Source organism: Lepidochelys kempii, chromosome 8 (genome assembly GCF_965140285.1).
Source record: "Lepidochelys kempii isolate rLepKem1 chromosome 8, rLepKem1.hap1, whole genome shotgun sequence".
In the NCBI taxonomy this organism is placed as follows: Eukaryota; Metazoa; Chordata; order Testudines; family Cheloniidae; genus Lepidochelys; species Lepidochelys kempii.
In genome coordinates, this window is record NC_136387.1 from 43,403,187 (window position 1) to 43,418,758 (window position 15,572).

A 15,572-nucleotide genomic window follows, 5' to 3' on the forward strand; every position below is an offset into this window, starting at 1 on the left:
TTGTCCACTGTAACCCCTAGGTCCTTTTCTGCAGAACTGCTGCCGAGCCATTTGGTCCCTAGTCTGTAGTGGTGCATGGGATTCTTCTGTCCTAAGTGCAGGACTCTGCATTTGTCCTTGTTGAACCTCATCAGATTTCTTTTGGCCCAATCCTCTAATTTGTCTAGGGCCCTCTGTATCCTATCCCTACCCTCCAGCGTATCTACCTCTCCTCCCAGTTTAGTGTCATCTGCAAACTTGCTGAGGGTGCAATCCACACCATCCTCCAGATCATTAATGAAGATATTGAACAAAACCGGCCCCAGGACCGACCCTTGGGGCACTCCACTTGATATCAGCTGCCAATTAGAGACATGGAGCCATTGATCACTACCGGTTAAGCCCGACAATCTAGCCAACTTCCTATCCACCTTATAGTCCATTCATCCAGCCCATACTTCTTTAACTTGCTGGCAAGATACTGTAGGAGACTGTGTCAAAATCCAGATTCCAAACTCCCCCCAAGGTGCAGGGTTGTTGTGCGATATGGTTCCAGTTTGGCCCATTACACAGAGAAACCTTTATTATGATATTTGGATCCACATTCAAGCCCAGACTTCAAATCTTCCTCCAACCCAAAACACATCAGGAATGTTTTGATTTGGATTTGCAGTTGGGTCCATCTCTTGTTGGGATGGTGCCACTTCACTGTTGGGTAATAGTGCAGAGAGCACACTTGGGCAGATGTTACATCCTTTGTGCTGTATCATGTAGCCTATTGCTCCCAGAAAAATCCTCTTTATAAACTGCACATATCTGGTGTGGATAGGAGAATACTGCATTTACCTTCAAGGTCATGGAAAACTAGCAGAAAGATGGGAAGAAAGAAGGGAAGGAAAAATTACAAAGGTTCTAGAGGATCTGACATGATATAATAGCGAGAGAGCAACTGAGACATGGATGTACTCAGAGCTAGATCAACATAAAGAGCCTCAAATCGTTACTGTCTCTCCATAAGACAGAACTGAATAGAGGCTACATACCTTGCCAATACCCTACGCTGGAACTTTATTCTGTGCATGTTTTTAGAGACCCAGTCATTCTAACATCACATATAAAAATCTCTCTCTTTATAAACTCATTTTATTGCAATTTTTAAGGAACACAATATAGTATAAAGGTATTTCGCAATAGAGATGGCCAATTAATGAGAATCAAGACCTAGGATACAACGAAAGAAGAGCTGCACAATATTGCTGAGATCAGAGGTTCCTGAATGTTTCATTAGCAATAAATGAGGTGGCGGGCAGGCAGAGCTGTAGGAAAGACATCTCTATTAAGCATGCCGAGCAACCAGTGTTATATGCTGATGCTGTACATTTTTATGTGCCAACAACCAGGGCTCAGCTTGCATTCCCCCCATGGTGTCACATTGAACTAAGTCCCTCCTGAAACCTGATCCTCTTGCTACAGTCCCACTCATCAAACTGCACGGGGGACTTGTGAGAAGACAGCTAGCTGGTCATGTGGTGCTGGCTAAATTGCACGGAGACAGCAAAAATCTACATGAAATACATTCCTAATATTACATTGTGTGGCAGGGAGGGTATAAAACCGTAATTGGTCCCTTTGGTTCAGGTTCCCCAAATGACCCCACCACCTGGCTTTTGACATTGTATGCCACTGAGGGCTTGCCTGTTATGGGCTCCTGGTTTAGGCACCATCACTGGACCTGGGTTTCAAACAATAGACATGCCATGAAGGAAACTGACCACATCCTTACCAGAAATCACTCCGTAGTGAAATCTCACCGAGTCTGCAGCAGCACAGAAGCACCAGTAAAGAAGAGCTCTATGTAGCTCAAAAGCTTGTCTCTCTCACCAACAGAAGTCGGTCCAATAAAAGATGACTCCCCCACCCTATATCTCTCATATCCTGGGACCAACACAGCTACAACACTTTAGTTCTCACTCAGCTGTCACTGCAACTTCCAACTCCTCACAAGCCAGACATCCATCAACAATACAATGTCCAGCATCTCTCTGAGGTTCCTGCTGAAGCCGTAAGATACACCCAGGCTATCGAGGATCACATGCATAACTTTGATACCCTCTCGGATGACATGGCAATTGCCGGAAGTAGTATACATAATGCTATATCACATGCCGCAACTGGAACAATCGGGCATCAGATGATCATGAAAGAAACTGTAGTTTTCTGAAGCAGCCTTTGATATATTAATGAGAAAGGCAGAAGCACACAAGCAGGGAGATATCCAAAAATGTAAACTGGAAAGCCATTTTCCAGGCCATGGCAAAACATGACTGTATGATCTGCATCAACTCCCTGGCTGACAAAGCAGAGGATAGCCTAAAGCCAACAATCTGTGTCATGTCTACAAAGCGCACACCTGGGTGGCAGCCACAACCTTCTAACATCCCCATCACAAAACAAGAATACTTTACCTGCTCCTGGACAGATGGAAATCACATTCTGAAAGCATGCTGTACCACACCCCTGCTGACGACTGTCCAGAGCTATGTGACCTGACAAACCACACGGCTGCATTGGTGACAGACACTGATCCTCCATTACTCTAGGTAGTACGAAAGGCCATCCAAAAGTCATGGAACATACATGCTGCTGGATCAGACGGTATTCCACCTGAGCTGCTCAAAGGTACCTTGAAACATTTCACTGGCCCGTGTGAGCTGTCATTGATGTCATGCAGCTCTCTCAGGTTACAGCAGCATGTTTGTAAGGCAAATCCTGTTTGGTTTAGCCTGTATTTGGTGAGTCAGATCAGACATGGTAAGGCTGAGATGTTCCAACCCACCTCAGGTTCCACACCATAAAATTGTGACCCACCAATATTTTGTTTCAGCATTGTATAAATGAATAGTTTTCAGATCCAGACCCACTCCCTGGGTAACACAAAATGTACTAGCAAAGGGCTGCAGTCCTTGATTCTTCTGCCTTCATTATGTCTGGTACTTACATTATCCTCCATTACCACAGCATCTGCACACCACCCCTGCGAAGCAGGGAAGTGTTATTAGTAACATTTTACAGATGAGGCACAGTGAGGCTAAGTAACTTGCTCAAGGTCACACCGGAAGGTTGTGGTGCAGCATGGAACAGAATCCATGTATTGAACCCTAATGTTCCAGACCCCAGGCTAAGGCTTCCAACACCTACTCACATCAAGGAGCCCTTACTATTGCAATGAATCCCATGGACTTTAGCGAGCAATTCTCAAAGCAAATAAAAGTTTGAAATCTGACCCAGAGTGTTCAGAAGTGGAACAAGAATTCATGATGTTTGGAGAATCAAATGTTGAGGGAAAGAGTCTGTTACTATTGGTGGTGGAATCTTCTTCCTTTTGAAGTTTTTAAGGTCAGGCTTGACAAAGCCCTGGCTGGGATGATTTAGTTGGGGATTGGTGCTGCTTTGAGCAGGGGGTTGGACTAGATGACCTCCTGAGGTCCCTTCCAACCCTGATATTCCATGATTCTATTGACTCTATGGGCTTCAGCTCAAGTTTGTCTGGTATTTACTCCTCGTCTCCTGTAGAGAGCATTCCCTCCAGAAAGTTGGCAAATTTCCACACTTAAATTCTCATGCATTAAGCAAGTATCTCTGTACAAAGAAAAAAGAAAAGGAGTACTTGTGGCACCTTAGAGACTAACCAATTTATTTGAGCATGAGCTTTCGTGAGCTACAGCTCACTTCATCAGATGTTTACCGTGGAAACTGCAGCAGACTTTATATACACACAGAAATCATGAAACAATACCTCCTCCCACCCCACTGTCCTGCTGGTAATAGCTTATCTAAAGTGATCAACAGGTGGGCCATTTCCAGCACAAATCCAGGTTTTGTGGATTTGTGCTGGAAATGGCCCACCTGTTGATCACTTTAGATAAGCTATTACCAGCAGGACAGTGGGGTGGGAGGAGGTATTGTTTCATGATTTCTGTGTGTATATAAAGTCTGCTGCAGTTTCCACGGTAAACATCTGATGAAGTGAGCTGTAGCTCACGAAAGCTCATGCTCAAATAAATTGGTTAGTCTCTAAGGTGCCACAAGTACTCCTTTTCTTTTTGCGAATACAGACTAACACGGCTGTTCCTCTGAAACCTATCTCTGTACAGTTGATTGGAAGGTCAATCCAAAGGTACTTAGGGAAAAACAGACCACTGTCCATAGTAACTTTCTCCTAGTCTGAAGGTGCAAGTACGTTTCAAGTTAGTGCCAATTGGTTCCATTAATATAGTTTAATTTTTAAAAATTCCCCGTGGTCTCTGGTACAATGCAGGAGCCACAGCCACACCCAGAGTCTCTTTCCAGGCACAGAAATATTTTCAAACCATGGACAAAACCAACCAACCAGTTCCTTAGCCCACCCAGGGCTAGAGCTCCCAGAGGACTTTGCCCTTTGGTCTCCTGCTTTAGGGCCTATGGCAGAATTCTGCTATGCTTTTAGCTCAGCACCACCTCCCATGGCTTTCTTCCTGGAGGTGCTTTCCCTCCCAGCTCCCCCGCAGCAGGTTCCCTCTTCCTCCCCTCCCATGGGACTCTGGCAACTTCTCCTAGGAAACTCCCTGCTGCCCCTGCTCCCTGAGCAGCACCCTGCTTTACTCACAGCCTGGGTCTTTATAGCCATAGGTGCTGCCCTGCCCGCTAAACTGGGAGCACCTATTCTAGCACGGGGGTGCTGGACCTGCTTCATGCAAAGGGGCCTGTGACAGTCACCTCTGCATTGCTCTGATCCTGGGACAGCCTTCCTGAATTCACTCTCTCCCTGCTCCCTGGACTGCGGGACGCAGGGCTGGCGTGTTTGCAGTTGGCTCCCGCTGCACTTATCTCCAGCTGTAAGGACTGGTGGGTGTGGCTCTGACGCCTGAGTCTCCCCTGCCAGAGGCCCAGTGATGTCAATGGGAGTGACCTGTGCCCTGTAGTGGGAGAACAGGGGCCCAAGTGATCACACCTGCGAGCCAATGGGAGTGTTTTCACAGGCTAAGGAAGCAAGTGATTGGATGGAGAGATGCGGGGAGTGGGAGTGGGGGTTCCCTGAGGTTATGGGACTGGGTAAGGGTTTGGTTCACTGGTCACAGGATCTTTCTGCTCTGCAGAGGGGAGCAAAATGAGGGAGACATGCTGCAAAGCCATGACACTGGGGACACAGTGAAGAAACCACTGTGCTGTAGCCTGACCTCCCTGCATAACACGGGCCAGAGAACTTTACCCAGAGAACTTAATAAATGCTGATGGAGCTACACCAGGAATATGCGGAATACCCCATGTCTGCTGCAAGAAGAGGCTGCTCTTTAGCTGTTTGGGGAACCTCTGGTGTAACTGGGTGTCCCAAATGGTAATCTTCCTGTAACCTTTCAGTAGCAAAACAATCAACTCCAGTAAGGTGTGATGGTTGCTTCACTGTGACCCGGGGTTGAGTTCAGGCTGTATTGTGCGGCTGTGTCCTACGGTCCAAATGAGTTTATTGGGCAGGTGGATGCCTCCGCCATTGTTCAGGGGTGATTCTGAGCCCCATATGTTATAGGGAGGCACACAGGGTTGAGCTGCATCCCGTGGGTTGGTAACAATTCCAGCTGCCCCACTCCTGAAAGAGCATGGTAGGCTTCCATCCCAGCTCTTGAAGGTCTCACCTCTTGGCCACCAGCCTGGTTTCAGAAGTACTGCATGGGACAGGCTCTGGCTGCGGTTGAGCAATCCCAGGCATTCTTGTGGTTGTGCCATTGCTCCTGCTGGCTGGTGGGAAGAAGGATGAGCCAATATCAGCCCTAGGAGCACAGCAAGTTGCTACCAGCCCATTGAACCAGCCAACGTGCCAATTTTCTGTAATGAATGAGCAGATCAGGACTTTTTTATGTTGACCCCTCCTGTCCCTTACCCTGCTTTCATCAACCCAGAGCTAGTAGAGTTGTCAATGACCTTAGGTTACATCTAGCCCATCCATCTCAGGAGCAGGTGTAGAAATGGGCCCTGCTGATTGTTCTCCAAAGCTTTAGCTGGTCAACTTTTACACATCCCAGCACACACAGTGCGGTTCCACAATTCCCTGGGGAGACTAAGATGCATTCTAATAGAGCTCACACTTAGTTTTAGCTTGTGCCACTCTGAAGTGTACAATTGAAAGGTTACAACTCAAAGGCAGCAAATAAAAAGAGTTTCTTAAATCACAAAAGATTGCCTTTTCTGTCAGAAATGCACATCCTGCCCTTTTCAGGAATGGAGTCAATGCAAATATCAGGTGAATGCTAAGTGACTGCTCAGAGTGACTCTTGTTCAGCTAGTGGCGATAATCCAGCCATTGGACACACATTAAACATCAACTAGGTGTAAAGACAGCACATTCTGGCAGTAACAAGCACTTCAGCTATTCAGAACTAATTCAGGAATGATTTCCTAGCACATTCCTGCTGTGATGCTGAAAGCAATGTCCAGGGGCGGGTGTGCAGTGAGACAGCTGCTGGTGACTGGCATGAAACTCATCTGATCTGGAGGAGAATTTGCAGAACATGACAGGAATTAATCATTCCAAAAGTCTCATTTTATAGAGTACTGAGAGTTTGGCTCCAGTACCCAAAAACTCCAGCTGTTGGGTTTTATACCAGATTAGCCAGTGAAGACAAGACAGGTTAATTATACATTGCCAGTCTTTTAGCAAGAGGCTCCCAGCAGAGTTTCCCATGTGATAAATCCCATATACATCCTTAAAAAGATTTGTCCCTTTGGAGAGACATTACTGGCTCCAGGGGCACCTCCTCAGCTGATATAAATTGGCCTAGCTCCTGCTGAGGATCTGGCATCAGGACTCAGACCAGCAGCCCTTCCAAATGGATGGAGCTCTTTCAGAGGCTTGGATGGAGCGTGGGACTAGGGATGTGTGGTGTGGAATGAGAAGAGAAGCGATTCAATTGTAGCCGTAATGAGCTGGGTGAAATGCTTCAGGTTTCTGACCTCCAAAAATGTGACGAATTTTTCACGCACAAAAAAATCCCAGCCATACCCAAGACAAGTCATTGCCACTTGGCAAGCTCACTAAAACTACACGCATATGCTGGAAATCTTCCTCCAGTTCCGCACAAGACCCCAATCATGGTAGCCACCCCACCCCCAGGTACTGCACATTACATAGCAAGAGCCTGTCCCTGCCCCAAAGAGTTCACAGTCTCAGGGCAAGATGGCGCCTTACACTATGCATAATCCACAGTCTTCTCTAGCATCATGGCTCCATCTCCAGGCTCTTCTTTATCTTTCATCAGGGCCATCCTACACTTCACCCCATAGGTGGGCCATTGTGTCCTGCCCACCACAGGAGGGGGAGAAAAAGGAGGATGGGGGTGGAGCAGTTTTAGAACACACAAGTGGCTGTTATACCTATGGCTTCACCAAGCCACACCTAGTTCCACTTCCCTGAGTACTGGTGCCCCATGTCTTTTTCCTCTGGAGTGTCAGTAAGTTCTTTAAGCAGACAAGCCCCTAGCTGTAAGACCTCAGTTCTAAACCCCATAGCTCCTTCTCCTGGGCTGCCTTTCCTAACACTCACCCAGCACTCCTTTCTCTGGTGCTGCCTCTCTTACCACAGACTGAGAGGCCAAGAAATGGGTGGAGCCTTGACTCCGCCACAGATACTGCCCAGAACAGTTGAGCCAGTCCGAGGTGGGAAATGACCTTGTTTGTCCCTGCAGCGGGCTAAGGGAAAGCTTTTGCTCAAATAATCTGACACGCATTTACAGCAAACAAAATAAGATGGAGGCTGCAAGTGTTGTAAATCAGAAGATAAAAAATGGGAGTGTTAGTTTAGCAGTCTGCACACTAATGAGAGGTATACGGGTAACAAAAAATAATGGATACTTAGAGCTTAGTTACTGCTTTTCGTCAGTAGATCTCAAAGCACTTCACAAAGAAGGTCAGTAGCATTACCCCCATTTTACATATGGGGAAACTGAGGCACAGAGTGGTGACATGACTTGCCCAATCACCAGTAGGCCACTGGCAGAGGCAGGAATAGAACTCAGGTCTCTGAGTTACAATCCTCTATCCACTAGTCAACACTGCCTCAAGCACACTAGAAGGGATAAAGAAGAACTGCGATCTCCTGGGCATATCTGAAATATGGGGAGCTGGTTAGTGCGACTACCACATCAGTGGAGAGAGAGAGAGAGAGAGAGAGAGAGGAGAAATGGAGGTGGAATAATACTACAAAACCCTTGTCCTAGAGAAGTCAACAGTCTATAGAACATCTGCTCTGGGACAGCGCCTGAGCATCTGCTGTGGGTGAACTCTTCAGCCTCTGAGTGTGGCCAGCACGAGAGTGGGTGCCCACTTTCAGTTGTTGGTGAGGTTAAGTCTTTCCCAATGCTGGTGAGTTAGGAGGACTCCAAAGTTTATTGGGCAAACTCCGTGTTTCTTGCTCTGCTATCTCATTGCCTTTCAAGAGGACCAATTTTTGAGCAATTGGAAAACTGCAGCGGCAGCATCTCAGTTCTTTTCTTTTCGCAATGAAAGCCCCCGTTGCTTCATCGGGGGGGGGGTGCCGGGGCACCTAGCTTCAGCAGAACATCTACCAAAGACTACAGCCCAGACTGTACTCTATTGGGTTCAAATGGAGTCTGTCCTCCAAGGTATTCCTTGGGGCAGGTGTCTCTGGAAGGACTTTTCCTCACCGCTTGGAGACCTGCTAAGGCGGAGCCAGGGGCTGGAGCAAGGCAGTGAGGCGGTGTGATAAATTAAACACACAATGTTTTTCATTCAGCTGACCAAGGTCAGCTTGAGAAAAGGAAAGCCAGCCTCTGCCCCTACCACGTACAGCGGCCAGGTCTGTGCTATTTGGGGAGGTTTAAATGCCCCAATGGGAGGTGGGTGCCTCCCTCCCGTGACGACTGTGCTCTCTAGCTGTATCAATAGGTTGTTTGTAGCCAGAGGGCCAGAAGCTGCTGCTCAAGAATAGGTTTCACGGACCTTGGGCTTTCACTGTCGTCATGCACTGCAAAAGGCTTGCCCTGTGCAGCTCTTTCTACCCGCTTTAACCACGCCCTGAGGCACCTTTAATCATTTTGGCAGCCTATATAGGATGGGATTTAAAAGGCACCTAAGTCCCATTGACTCTCAATGGCATTTCCGCTCCTAAGCCAGCTCAGTGCTTTTGACAATCCAGCCCCAAGACCCAGCCACAGCTCACAGCCCTGCACTGTGGGGTGAAATCCTGGTGTCCTTACCCATGTTTGACTTTCTCAAACTCCCATTGCCTGCGTGCCCCAGTAGGGCCCTAGTGCTTAGCCTCGGGTAACTGGAACGTTGGGTCTACTGAGCAGTGCTCCTTTGCAGTGCACCCCATCGCCCCCCTCCCGTGCAGCGTGAACACAAACTCAGGAGGAAACTCACCAGGGTGTGGAGACCCTATGCCATGCCCTCTGCACTAGTGACATTCTGAGGCGGGGCTGTGCAAGGGGGCACTGTTGCAGCTCCATCTCCCTGTGTGTCACAGGTCGTGGGGTGGGGTGCATCTCAGCGCCAAATCCTGTTAGGCTAATATGGAGGAAGTCATTGGGGGTGACGTGGGGAAGGACCAGGAGAATCCACCCTTAGGCAAACCAAATGGCCCAGGACCCCTATGGGGGAGGTGCAAAGGGTAAGAAGCCACGCACTGACCTAGTGGCTGTAAAAGGTGTCTGCTGAGATAGAAGGGGAATAGAAGGGAATTCCATAGTCATGATCCCTCGCATAAGGCCCAGTTACTACGCAGGGCCAAGTGTAATTTCTCCCAGAGTGACTGACCCATCACATGCAAAACCAATACTGATGCAACTTAGAAGCTGCACAGTTAGAATGTTATGCAATCAGGAAAAACAGAAGTGAAAGTGCCTACAAGATCATTATCTCAGGCACACAACACCTCTGATTAATTATCTATAGTCATTTCTTTGTTAAACAGTGACAGCGTGTTAGTGTAGTGGTTCATGTCTACTTTTCTTGTTAAATGTAGGAGTGTTTTTTTAACATACAATATCCTCTCGAAACAAAATTAAATACACCGCACAGTTTGAAAGAAAATGCCTATTGAGTTGTCGGAGCATAAATCACTCACTTTCTATCCCGGTCATGCTGCAGAGAATGGATAAAGTGCTGCAGACTAGGAATGCAAAAGAAATCTATTGCAGAAAAAATCATTCTCCCAAATATACATTAGCCAAATCACAAGTGGTTTCTTCAATTTTTCCTTGAAAGTTTCATAGATTTGTGAGCTGATCTTACCGTCAGTTGCCCATTCAACTCCTGGACTACATTAGGAATTGCAGCAATCAATCTACATTAATAAATCACCCTTCTTGCACAGTACAACTTGCAGCCCAGCAGTGAGACACATGGTTAAAAGTATTGTCAGTGACAGACTCAAGGGCCAACGCAGAGCACATGAAATAGCTCACAGCACCTTCCACGCACCAACAGGGAGCTGGGGTGTGCAAGGCGTTTCACTTGTGTTGACTTGCCATCTAGAGGGGTCCCCCAGCCTTCCTCAGGCCAGCAGTCACCGAGGCAGCACATTCAACCCCTGGGAGGAGGCGTGGTGCACCAAGTAGCATCTGCACATTCAGAAAGAAGTCATATCCAGCCCTCTTTGGTGCCATGGCTGCAACACAAAGAGCTCTTTCAGGTAGGTGTGAAACTCGCCCAGGGCCCTGCAGAGATCTATCCTGGTCATAGGAACTGAAAGGCTGCATGCAATCTGAAAGAGCTGCTCCAGCTCCTTTATTTGCTCCATTCAGGGCCTTTTCCATACACCTGAGCAAGCCAGAAGGATTAGAAGAGGGCAGGGGTTACTGCCTTTCTGGGGCAGAACAGAGCACCGCCCTCAGAGCTGTGAAGATAGATAGATAATATGCATGTAGACAGATGGACTACCCTAGTTCACCTATCAGCCTGTGTCCATTAGAATATTAGTGTGGCATTCGAGCTGTGGAGCTGGGTGACTCATTTCCAGGTGAGTTGAGCTCTGCTCCCGGAGCTGACACAGCTTGGGGTCTGTGACATCATTTTCGCAGATGACTCCAACTTGATGTTCAGAGCTTTAATGATTCACGGCTTGTGTCGGCAGGGTAAGGAACCCTCCATCCTGGGGACAAATGACAGAGAAGGTGGGAGATGGATGGGGAAAAGAGGGAGAGCGAATTCACTTTGGAAGAGCTGGATTCTCCATCACTTGGAGTCTTCCCATCAATATCAGGTTGCTCCTTCTGCTCAAGATCAACCAGTAATGGGCTTGAGGAAGGAAGCCCTGAGTGGTGTACTCTGGCCTGTGCTATGCCAGAGACTAGATAGTCATAATTGCCCCCTTCTGGCCTTAAAATCTGTGAATCTCTGAAGATAATAAAGGGAGGGAGGGGCCAGGGTTAAAATGGCTCAAGATAACATTACTCATGATGTTGCAAATGTCATTCACTGAGGCAATCGGCCCCACACCACTGAACAATGATTGGCTCTAGGAGATCATTTGGCCCTCATTTTTCACCTCACTGTGTTCCATAGCTGGGCTACTTTAGCATCATTCATTTCCCCCTCCTCACAGGCCTGCTTTAATCTGGGGCTTCTTTTCTCACCAATAGAGCACAGAAGCCATTCGCATTTCCCTGAGCCCAGCTGGCAGCACTAACATGCTCTGCATTTCTGCTGCCCTTCCTCTCTCCCTGCACTTTAACTGACCCCTTCTTTCCCAGAACCACCAGAGGCCAGGCAGCAGCACTTCAAGCATTCTTGGCACTATTTGTTCATAAACTTGCCCTGCTGTTTCAGGAACCTCTCTTCTTGTCTTGGTAAAATGAAAGCTGTTGCATTCCAAATTTGGACGCTGAAGGTGCAAATTTGCCCACCTCAAATGCTGCCACAAAAGGCACGTTCTTTATGAGTCAGTCATATGAGTAGCAGCATGCTATAAACAGCCTATTAAAAGCATGCTTTCTCGGGCAAATGCTGCTTCAGTGGCTAGTCAGAAGAGTATTTCCTTCACTGAGACACTAAATTAATATTGGTGCCTGGCAGACATAATGATGCTGAGTAAATAACCTGCAATTGAGTTTCATTGTTATGATGCTTTTTGTTGTTGTTTTAGCCCCAAGAAAATGGCAATGAAATGGAAAGAAAGCAAACAGAAGTCGGTGAGAGCCTGAAATAAATGTGTGTTTTGAGAGAGAGATTAATACTGAATCAAAGGTGGTTTAATATCCCTTCCAAAGTGTTTGTTAGCATTAACTGTTGTAACATCTTACCCACGTAAGTGTCCCATTGTTTTTCGAATCTTGCAAAGTTCTTTATCTCAGTGATATCACGTGGCAATAAGTTCCGCAGTCTAATTGCATTCCACTAAGACCAAACAGCGAGTGTGTGGGTTTGGGATCTCTAAGTACTGACACAACCGAGAAGCCATAGTAATTCCAGTTAACCAACAGAGTGAGTCTGGATTGAAGTAGAATTTGGCTCAGTGCAGCTAAAGCACAGAGATAGAAACAACGTGGCAAAGGGGGACATGGTCTAGTAAATAAAGTCTGGCTAGCACCATAGCATTTAGCAGCTCCCAGCACAGGCCAGGATGCCATTGTGCAGGGCAGAGACAGTCCCTGCCAAAGGAGTTTATAATCTAAGTATATGACAAGAGATAACGGCTGGAGACAGATCGGACAGCACAAGGAAATAATGAGACACTGCTGCTGAGCAGGGTGGGCAGGGCTTTCTGCCCCCCAGCAGCACGACTGCTGTCAAGTTCTTTGTGTTCTGTTCTTGGTACTGCCATAAGCTTTTGTGTGACCTTGAACCATTTGTAACACTGGCCTACATCCGTCACCATGGCTGGTTTGAGGAAGCTCAGTTCAATTCTCACAGGTCACCAAATAGCTGCCATTTGGGTGGTTTTCAGTCACTGCTCAGCAGGGCCAGATTGAACCCAGTTCCCTTTCTGGGCTGGTTTTTCTACCTGTGGGTAAGTGCTCATTGGTTAGCAGCAGGAGGTGTATTTGGCACATCTGAGCTGATGCCAGTTGAAGAGGGGTTCTACCCTTTTGTAGAATAGACAGACTGGAGGTCAGTCAGGTAGCGATGGGCACAGCAGTCATATTAATTTACGGCGTGTTATTCTAAAAAGATGTTTTAAAGACCTAACATTATTGCCATACAAAGTGGCATTAGTCAAGTAGAATAGAGGCATCTCCATATGGGAGGTTAACATTACAAAATACACATTAGGGTTTTTTTAATTAATCAGTATAAGCAAGAAGAATGCATTTAAAAATCTAATTAGAAAACTCATTTACTTTAAAGAACCAGAATGAATTAATATTAAACCCCAGAGCCATAAAGTCGATAGAGCAAACTACCATGAGGTGAATTATGGACGCTTCCTTTCTTTTAAAGAGTCATCTTGTGAAAATGACAGAAGAGATCATGACATTGTTACCAAATTTGTCTGTTACTTTGGGGTATGCTTATTTATTAGGGTTACTCTTCTGGGGCAGGGTGCTGTAATTCTATCAATGTTCTGCTTGTGTCACTTGTGTTCTCATACGGCGCTCTACTTCTCCTTTCTGCAAGTCCCCGCCCCATGGAGCTATCCTGCAGGACCTAGGCTCCCCAGCACTAGGTTCTTCCAGCCCCAGAATCAGACAAACACACACACACACATTAACTGAGCCCATCTGAGAGGACCAGGTTAATCAGCACTCCCAAGCTGACCCTTTATATATCCCTGGACCTGGTAGGCTGAGTTGAGCAGCACTTCCAAGCTGTCACCCTCATATGCCATGGGCACCACACCGGAATAGAGCACACATGAGCAGACTGGGTCGAGCAGCACTTTCAAGCTGCCTCCCTTATACGCCACTGGACTCATCAGGCTGGGTCAAGCAGCACTTTCAATCTGCCACCCTCATATGTCCCAGATTCAGCACGTCCTTATCCCCACTTTCACATTACAATTGTTCTGGTAGTAACCCACTTGATGAGCAAACCCCACAGGATTTTTGGGCGCTGCAGGGATCTTTGGCTTATGTGTGAGAAGCGTTGCTGCTGAGCGAATGGGGAAGCCCAAAAACACCCACGAGGAGGGGGAGAGAGAGGCAAACAGCTTAACCATGAAATTTATTTATTGCCAGGTAATAACCATACAAGGGGAGCCAAAAAAACCCCAACCAGTTATGGTATTAAATCTAACTTAAATTTGATTATAAAAGTCAGGTTTAGAAAACTATAACTGATCACACAAATCAGCATCAGAACCTAGAGAGAGAGAGAGAGAGAGAGAGCTGGGTTCTCACCACTCCGTGGAGCTTGAATCAATCGGGGGTCCCAGGTGATGGTGGTAGCTGAGGGTCTGGAGTGCTGGAGACGGGCAGAGCCCCCAACATGATCAGTCAGGAGATGAAGTCCCAATGAAACTGATGCAGATTTTGGATCCAGGCATCAGAGCACTTACTTGAGCATGGGTAGGGGTTTTTGTAGGGAAAGAACAATGGTCCAAGGGAGAACACCGGATTTCTTTATGGGTAAACTGATGGCTCAAGGGAGTATACCAAAGTTGTTTTGTTCAGGCTAGACAATAGAAACTGATCATTCCTGGCTATGGGAGGTGTTCCCTCGAGGGAGCTCACAATGCAATTAGGCAGCTTCAGTATTTAGGATACCAATAAAGGATTTATTACTAGAATTGGTCTGATAACTACTGAGCTGAGTGTGCAGGCATGGGTTCATTAACATCTGGAGCAGAGATCCCCCATCATGCAGTGCTTTCCTGGTCCCAGAGTTCAGTGCAGTTCTTGCCTTGTAATCTCCGTTCTCCATTCTGTATGCTAATGCAGATTCCTCCCTCTCCTATCTTCAATGCAAATGAAGCTAGGGGAGTTTCCTTAATCCTGTCACTCTTGTCCGAAGGGTGGGTCTCCCACTGCCTTTCCATTGCTTTTTGTAAGTCTTTCTTCTGATTGGCTTTGGTTCAAGCAGAGGCTGGGACGGGGTGTGGGGGCAGGAAGGTCTTTCATGAGTCAGACAGGCTTCCCACGAACACAGAGCTGACAGGTAACAATATTTGATGCCCTCTCATGCTGTATTTCTAAAACCAATTGTGAGTCTTTCTGTAACCTTACAGAATAAATAAAGAGGAGACATCTTCCTAACTGTCAGGATGATTAAGCACTGGAATAAATTGCCCAGGGAGGTTGTGGAATCTCCATCGTTGGAGATTTTTAAGAGCAGGTTAGACAAACACCTGTCAGGAATGGTCTAAATAATACTTTGTCCTGCCATGAGTGCAGGGGACTGGACCAGATGACCTCTCAAGTTCTCTTTCAGTCCTATGATTCTATGTCTCTCTGCATCCTGTGAAATAATCTGCAAACTTCTGTCATTCTGGGTCAGCAACTATACCAGTGTTTTAGCAATAAGAAAATAAAATAAAATACAACACAGTAGAGAATCATAGAATATCAGGGTTGGAAGGGACCTCAGGAGGTCATCAAGTTCAACCCTCTGCTCAAAGCAGAACCAATCCCATATTAAATCATCCCAGCCAGGGCTTTGTCAAGCCT